This window comes from Leptidea sinapis, chromosome 4 (genome assembly GCF_905404315.1).
Source record: "Leptidea sinapis chromosome 4, ilLepSina1.1, whole genome shotgun sequence".
NCBI classification, from domain to species: Eukaryota; Metazoa; Arthropoda; class Insecta; order Lepidoptera; family Pieridae; genus Leptidea; species Leptidea sinapis.
The window spans coordinates 9,083,133-9,091,997 of NC_066268.1; the positions used below are offsets into that span (position 1 = coordinate 9,083,133).

At 37.2% G+C, this 8,865-nt stretch overlaps 1 protein-coding gene across 1 annotated transcript in view; it reads right to left on the bottom strand.

Moving 5' to 3' along the window:
• Positions 1-5,175, bottom strand: part of LOC126979707 (mushroom body large-type Kenyon cell-specific protein 1) — a 260,963-nt gene extending 255,788 nt beyond the window's left edge. Inside the window, exon 1 of the mRNA XM_050829175.1 lies at positions 4,477-5,175. The gene's annotated coding sequence lies outside the window, so the exon portion shown is untranslated. The remainder of the gene's footprint in view (positions 1-4,476) is intronic.
• Positions 5,176-8,865: the final 3,690 nt, after the last annotated feature.

The window sequence follows — 8,865 nt, forward strand, 5'->3', positions numbered from 1 at the left end:
ATCTTCTTGTCCCAAATACCACAGTGTCTGAAGCCAAAGGTTTTCAACCAGTGTGTGTTGCCAGTGATGACATATGGAACGCAAACGTGGTCGCTAACTATGCTCCTATGAGGAAGCTCATAGTCGCACAGAGGGCAATGGAGAGGGCTATGCTGATCAAATCAGAAATGAGGAGATCCGCAGGAGAACCATAGTGATCGGCATAGCCCAGATGTTAGCGAAACTGAAATGGCAATGGGCAGAGCACATAGCTTGACGGACAGATGGGCGATGGGACAGTAAAGTCCTCGAATGGCGACCACGTACAGGTAGCCGTAGTGATCTGTGAAGATCGTCGGAATAGTTTGGATGAGGGACGATCGATTTGGTTTGGACGATCTTTGGGGGAGGCCTTTGTGCAGCAGTGTACGTCTCCCAGCTGAAATGGTGAATGATGATAGCTAACAAGGAACGACAAAGCCATATTTCTGGGAAAAAGGTGTCAGGTGTCAAAAAACATCGGCATAGAAAGATAGGTAGAGGCTTAAGGTGAGCCTCTTAACGACACCATGTTCTAAAACCAAAAACATTTCTTTCAGCAAGACTCGGCACCGGTTCATAACAATCAATTCGACCCGAAACCAAAATTTCATTTTATCTCGGGAAAGACCACACCAAGGTATCCAATAACTAAGACTATTAATTTATTACTTGGGTATGTTTTAAGCATAATATGATATTCTTATTAATGTAAATTTAAACAAAATGGTCAAATTGTAAGTAAAGGCATTTAAGTGAATATTGCTATGTGTAGATGAGCAATATCTTTTATTATTTGGTAGAGTTCTCGTGACAGGAATCGTCATGCTTGCTTAATGCCACTGCTTGTGGCGGCGACGTGGAGCGGGTCATTCCCTTCCCTAAAATATGGTCGAGGGAGGCGATGGCTGGTCCATGCGTCATGCTCGTGAATGAGCGCTACTTGTGGTGGCTGGATGATACTCTCACCTAGTCTAGAGTAGCCTTAGCAAGGCCTGTTAAGACTGATTTTCATCAAAGATTTCCAGCATTTCGCAATTATTGTAAGTACGGACGAGACCTTCTGTTGATACGCAGGGCAGTGTCGCTCAGGTTTCATAAACCAAATCTTCTGAATGGCATTGCAATTCCGCTCATCACTTTGAGACATAAGATGTGATGACTCATTAGCCCAGTGGTTTCACTAGTTACGGCGCAATTAAAATAGAAACACAATAACGCTTACACATTAGTACCTCACGAAAGAAAAAGGCACCTATGTGGTACCGCCAGTGGCTGGCATCCTCATCTAAGAAGCCTCTCACTATTACAAATACCGATACAATAAAATGTCAAAGTAATAAAGCACACAGATTTTTTATGACAATAAGAGACGTTCAGCTGATGCCCATTATTATGCCCTGCCCATTACAATACAGTGCCGCTCAGGATTTTTGAAAAACCCAAAATTTGAGACATATAATGATAAAGTCTCATTTACCCAGTAATTTCACTAAAAAATCACAAATCCGTAAAACCAGTGGGAGGCTCTTTTGCACAGGATGCCGGCCACATTATGGGTACCACAACGGCACCTATTTCTACCGTGAAGCAGCAATGTGTAAGCATCACTGTGTTTCGGTCTGAAGGGCGCCGTAGCTAGTAAAATTACTGGGCAAATGAGTCTTAATTATTAAGTCTCAAGGTGACGAGCGCAGTTGTAGTGCTGCTCAGAATTTTTGTGTCTTTCAAGAATCCTGAGCGGCACTGCATTGTAATGGGCAGGGCGTATCAATTACCATCAGCTGAACATCCGGCTCATCTCCTCCCTTATTTTCATAAAAAAAAACAATGGGAAAATAGCAACGCGTCGTCAATTGTTAGGAAATATTACTCAGGGAAAATTTGACAAAGTATCGGGCTGTAACAACACTGGCCATTGCATGTCATATTTTAACAAAATCAATAACGTGTCTGAATCCCGCCTAAATATAGTGTACTTTCATGTTTGGTCGATATTGTCTGTGGCTCGATCTGTGGTGTCATGGGACAGTATTTATCGTTATTCAATTTCATATCGCAAAAAAATTTAGTAAACATGTTAAAATATGTCTAAATCTTTTTAAAAGTTCGCATTTCTTTAATCATTCCGTTGCGATTGTGAAACGCTATGATACTTGGCTGAAAGTTAATATACCGTTGCCTTTTTATTTTTTTAAAATAATATTGTTATATTATTTGGTTAACCTGTTTGTCCCCCTCGTAAATTTTCAAAAATCGGGAAGTTGTTGGTTTTACGTTTTTAGAAAATCGAGTTTTCATCAGATCTCGACGTTTTAAGGTCCTAGGAACATTCCCTGACTATTCCCGCGATGGTGTCCGTATGTATGTATGTATGTATGTGTGTAAGCCTCTTATAACTCTTGAACGGATCGACCGATTTCTTCGCAATTGGCGCCATTCGAAAGGGCTTAACAAAACTTAGATTTAGAATAAAATTCGGACCGGTAGATTTTGAGAAATCTCAACACAACTCAAAAAAAAATTTTACATGTGTTTTTTTTGGAATAGTTTTTAAACAGCTTTACTGATCGACTGAAAACTGCGTGAAAAAATCGGTTTATTCATTCTAAAGTAATTGCAGTTTAAAAATTTATAAAAAAAATTGTATAAAAGGTTGTATTTAACTTTTATCAGATTTTTGGGCTCGAAGAGCTTAATATTTTATACCCATCCCAATAAAAGTGCTCAACGCCGCTAAAGAAGATTTCACTTAAAATATATAAATATAGATATAAATAGTCTAATTTTTTTGGTTGGGTGAAATCTCGTGAGTTCGCGTCACTGAAATACTCGTATCTGTAGCTGAAGTACCTATTGTCCAACATTAGTGCTGTGTAGGTACATCTTATAAGTGAAATTGAACTTTTTTTACCCTATCTGAAATGAGATTCTCACTACTTCTTCCAGTAAATAAATGCTGGCTAGGTGGCAGTGGTAGACAGGGATTTGGGTTTTACAATTAGACTGTAAAAAGCGACTGATTCCGATTTTATATATGTAAAATCTTTTAGATCTGACAATATCTTACATTCAAATAGTTTTTCTTACTATAATCATGTATTTTTGTAAAATTAACATTACATAGTACGAGAAATACTCAAATTCATACTATGGGACTCCATTTTAGACTGGTCTTATACTAATATATTCTAATTATAAGTACGTGACACAACGAGCAGATGATCCATCTGACGTTAAGCGGGCTATATGCCCTTCAAAGTGGTCAGCAAGATCTGAATATACAAACATAATTTGTGCCAAAGATTTGTGAACAGTGCGGGACTCGAACCCGCGCCATCCGAACGCTCTTACCAAGTGACTCTAATCAACTGTAAAGTAGATCCTGTAGATGGAGCCACAACCTGAAAGTTGAACAGGTACTTATCAAGATTTACGATCGTTGCGTCACTCGAAAGGTTGGCTCAGTTGGTAAGAGCGCTCGGACGTTTCGAGTCCCGCATTGTCCATATTTTGTATATATTACATTTGTATATTTAATCCCAGAAGTGAGGGTATCACTTACAAATAACAAACTGTTCGGATCTAAATAGTAACGTATCACAAGAAACATATCACACTGCTCCAGTCATCTGGTGATAACAAGGAATCTCTCATGTATCTTTTTTTTATGTAAATAAGGGACGATACGAGTCGTTCAGCTGATGGTAATTGATACGCCCTGCCCATTACAATGCAGTGCCGCTCAGAATTCTTGAAAAACCCAAAAATTCTCAAGGCACTACAATAATTGCGCTCGTCACCTTGAGACAAAAGATGTTATGACTTATTTGCCCAGTAATTTCACTAGCTACGGCTAGCCCTTCAGACCGAAACACAGTAATGTTTACACAGAACTGCTTAACGGCAGAAATAGGCGTTCGGTGCTAAGAAGCCTCCCACTGGTGGCACTCACACTAAACTACGCAGTCATCACCAGTCATCACCTAAGTAAAGAAGTAGGCCACACCACAACCAAATCAATAGCTAAGTCAAAGATTATCTAAATTGATTCTCAGGTCAGTTAAAACAGAATGTATTGAATAAGCCTGAAGTAATCTTAAACCTATTTAACATCTAATCATGAGAACTACAACTCAAACATGCTTAATAAATTTCCATGACGAAACAATAAGTGAAACACACAAAACTTATCGAATTGTACAACAAACTTGCGCTGAGTAAAACTTCGCAATGTAGTACAAAAATAATATCATAGTGCGTCAACCCGAAAAAGGGTTCACACAACTCTGCCTACAGAAATAATAAAAAACTACAGCTCATAAGGTTGAGAATCGCTCGTTAAAGCCATCGAGGTATTCGCACGCGCAAACTATGAATGCTCAGGCGAACTTCACTCGATTCAATAAGATTGGCGTTCTCAACGGCATAAATTAAAACGTAATTTAAATCACTTACCTTGTAAATTATATGCTGTAGTCCATAGGCATACAACAAAGGTTTTAGTCTTTTCGGATATATAAAACCTCTTTGGATTCTTTTGCACCATGCTCTATGGCATCACAAAAAAGTATGTAAATAAGGCACTATGTCTATGATCACAATATTGAGCAAATGTTATGACGAGGTATATAAACTGTCACGCGCGAAAGTTAAAAGTTTTATAAATCGAGTAAATAATTTGGATAATTTTGTAAATGCGTGCGTGGTGGCACATTAAACAGTTCATGCGCAACTGAAGATTGTCCTAGGTTATGTATAAAGATTCCCGCGCTACTTACAGTACTGGCGATCCAAAAACTTTTCAACTCGCACAATTAATCATTTATTACACACCACTACTGTTTAAGCGCTCCTTGAATTACAACTATTTACCGTATGTAAGGACGTAGATGGCGCTGGCAACACCACATGAACTTCAATACAACAAAACGAACTAGCAACACGCGTAAACACAACAAAAATACTGCCACTTTTCATTATTTAATTTCGCTAGGCACCATAACCGAATTGCGTCTGTCTCTTTCCCGCGCGCGGGAATTTCAGATTCCGAAAATGTCAACGTCACGTGTCAGTTTTCAAATTTCGAACTTCATCTAATTGCTTTCGACCTGTTTGTTTTTCTATTGCGCAGTGCATAGATCGTGCACACTTGCACACAGCTGCATTTACACTGAGTACTACAGAGACTAGATGACATTCACAGAGGCTTAACTCAAGTTCAGACGATGCTACGTCAATATACTGGCCGCATGGTTCGTACGTAATTTTATATCAATTACGTTACAAGGAAGTTTTATTAGGGCTGTGGGCATAGCATAGACAACCGTCCTTTAACTCATATAAAAACTCCTTTGTCTTCATATTATTATGACTAATGTTAGTTATAAGTTAGGTGCTTACCTTATAATATACACCTAAAGTAGGTCATATACCAGTTGAGAAAAATCGTTACTAGACAGATATTAGGTAGTTTGCTTATTAAGAGATATGGATTTGGATCATGTATTAACATTATGAATATTATTATTTGTGTGTTAAACATTTAAAACAGGCATTACCGTTCGATAGTAATTGATGTTAATATTTTTATTAGTTTGATGAAATAGGTATCAATAATCAATATTTTTAACTATTTAACATAAATCAGTCCCCTACCATAATAGGTTAACTAATATTTAAGGCATAATTTAACCAAACCTGGAACCATTAAAATGGAAATTATAAAAAACATATCTAGGTAGTACAAAACTGACATGAATATAATATTATGCTTGTATATTAAACTGAAAAAGTTTAATTTAAACATACAAATAATTGTAGGAAAGATGCAAGAACTATGTAAACTGTCATTTGTTAATTGTATTGTAGGTATCATCTTCTTAAACTATGAAAAATTATCAATTTCAGGTTCGTCTATTAATTTCATATCTTTTTCATAATTTAGGTCTACTAAAACAATGCATACAAGCATTTCTACAGAGATATTTCGTCCGTCTCTCAAGTAAATAAAGCACAAGTAATATTTAAGCTTTATTTTTGTGCAGACATTTTTATAAGCAAAACAAACACTTTCCAAATTCAAATCTAAAACTCATATTTATTTTACTATTGTCGTTTTAAGTTGCGAATAAAAAAATAAACACTGCTGCATTGCATTTTAAAGCTGCCCACTCGAAACAAAGGACGATGTGACAGCTCAGTTCTAAATGCAACATCGCATTCCAAATTCAAATGACACCATCACAAACTTTATGCTGTAAAAATTCGAATTTACGAGATAATTCTCATTTTAAAAATTTAATATTATGTTCTATTTAATTACCAAAAAATCATTACTATAATTTTTTTCTCGACTAATTTACAATTGGTTAATTTAGTAGGTATTTATTTAGTTAAATTATTGGCCTTATTACAGTTACAAATGATACAATACAATCAAATGACATTCGAATTTTAAACGGACGTGCGAATTTCGGCTTCATTTTCATTCAGCGAAAGTAATCTTCTTTTTTTTCACAACGAGTCCTGCCAAATGCATTGCACTCGGCCTCAGTGCAATGTCATTGAACCCAAGTATTCGGGCGGCGTCCATTTAAGTTGGGAAAGGTCAGGCTTGTGTTCGTATGTTGTGCATGTGTGCGTCCGCTTTTACTTTCGATGTGCATTCGAAAATGGAATTCAATTTTGCTTTTTTAATCTCGACCGGTTTGAAAACAGAACACAGAGTTAGTACGTACATTCATCACATTATCTTCGTACGATGAATAAGCAACGGTAATATTTTAATATAATTTATCTTCAAACAAAGAGAGTGTTCAACCAAATTTTATTATCTTATCAGCATCGTGTCACTGACCTGCGAATTGTGCACAATTTGAGTAAGGTCATGGTACGGTATGTCTGTCCCGCTCTTGCCTTTGATTATAATATATAATCTATCCTTGTTTATTAGGGTACAATGATCTGTTGATGCAGGTGGCTAAAGCGCCGAAAGTAATTATTGCTTGCAAAGTGAATGTTATGACTTCTATGGGTAATATGAGAGGTACATACATACGGACATACGTGTAATAATAATTTTATTATTTAGAAGTGGAATGGTACACCGTTTGATAGTATTGTTTAGTGTTTGAGGTTGCAGGTTCGATTCTCGCGCGTTTGATTTTGAATTGATTATTTATTATTTTTATGAATGTTTGTTTCCGAGTCAAGTATACATGTTTTACTAAGTATATTGTATTACCAGTGGGAGGCTCCTTTGCACAGGAAGCCGGCTAGATTATGGGTACTACAACGGCGCCTATTTCTGCCGTGAAGTAGTAATGTGTAAGCATTACTGTGTTTAGGTCTGAAGGGCGCCGTAACTAGTGAAATTACTGGGCAAATGAGACTTAACATGTTATGTCTGAAGGTGATGAGCGCAATTGTAGTGCCGCTCAGAATTTTTGAGTTATTCAAGAATCCTGAGTTGCACTGCATTGTAATGGGTAGGGCGTATCAATTACCATCAGCTGAACGTCCTGTTCGTCTCGTCCCCTATTTTCATAAACAAAATATATCGTTGTCTTGTAGGTACCCATAGTACAATATATGCATAGTTTGGGGCAAGATAATTTGTGCAAGAGTGTGTTAATATGACGAGTTTTATTTATAAAAAAAATAAACGCGAAATATATTTGAGGTGTCTATGGTATATGCATTATGTTTCAATTTGAATTAGATACAAATTACACAAGAAAATAAATCGTTTATCATATTCAGGGGATGTTATATTATAAGCATAGATTAAGGATTGGTCTCGGCTGCGCTCGAGCCAGTCTCGAACAATGTGTGACATTGACGTGCCACAGGTTCTGTTAAGCTTTGCTAATAATTGAAACTAACTTTAAACTTCAAAAATGTTTTATTTTTCTCACGAATAACCGTTGGTACCTACATATATTGTTATCAGCAATCGGCTCCGGACTGTTTCGAAATTTGGACAATTACTGTGATATTGTTTCCTTATAATTATCCTTGTTTGCCAAACTTTGTGGTTTAACAGTTTATTACGAAATTATAGGATTCGATGTATTATTATTTCCTGTTACTATTATTCCATTTACCTAAGTCTTAAGTCATTGTACGAATGACTTATGGACGGAATGAATAAAAAAATAGGAAAATGAAGAACGACATCCAGCGACACGCCATAAACTAGGACATCATCCCCACCATCTGGGATGTCTGGTGATCAACAGGAACTATGGCATTGCTTCCTTATGTAGTGTTTCTTGCGTGTTCTTCTTACGTCTTCTTGATGTTTCGATACGAAAAATATATTTAAAAAAATAAACACTTTTCTAAAAGGCCCGTAACGCTCCTGTGATTCTTGCAGGAGAATGTTAGTGGAGGTGATCACTTAGCATCAGATGACCCGTAAGCCCATCTGGATGTGTGGCGGTCCTCCATAGTACGGTTTTCAAGGAGCTTTCTTCCACGTACTACAAAGCTGTGGAATGAGCTTCCTTGTGCGGTGTTTCCGACGATACGACATGGCATCAACAAAAGCGCGTACACCTTCCTTAAAGGCCGGCAACGCTCCTGTTCCTCTAGTGTTGCACGACAATGTGGGTGGCGGTGATCACTTAACACCAGGTGACTCGTACGCTCGTTTGTCCTCCTATTTCATAAAAAAAGCTCTAATGTCCTCCTCTTCCATAAAAATAATAACTATTCAAAAAATAAATCCTAGGTCACTTGGCGTTTCATACAGACGTCGCTTCATTGTGTGGTCTCCTCCACATCTCTTACGGAGCGTTCCGAACGTTGCACGTAAACGTACATACCGATCTCTCAGTTCCA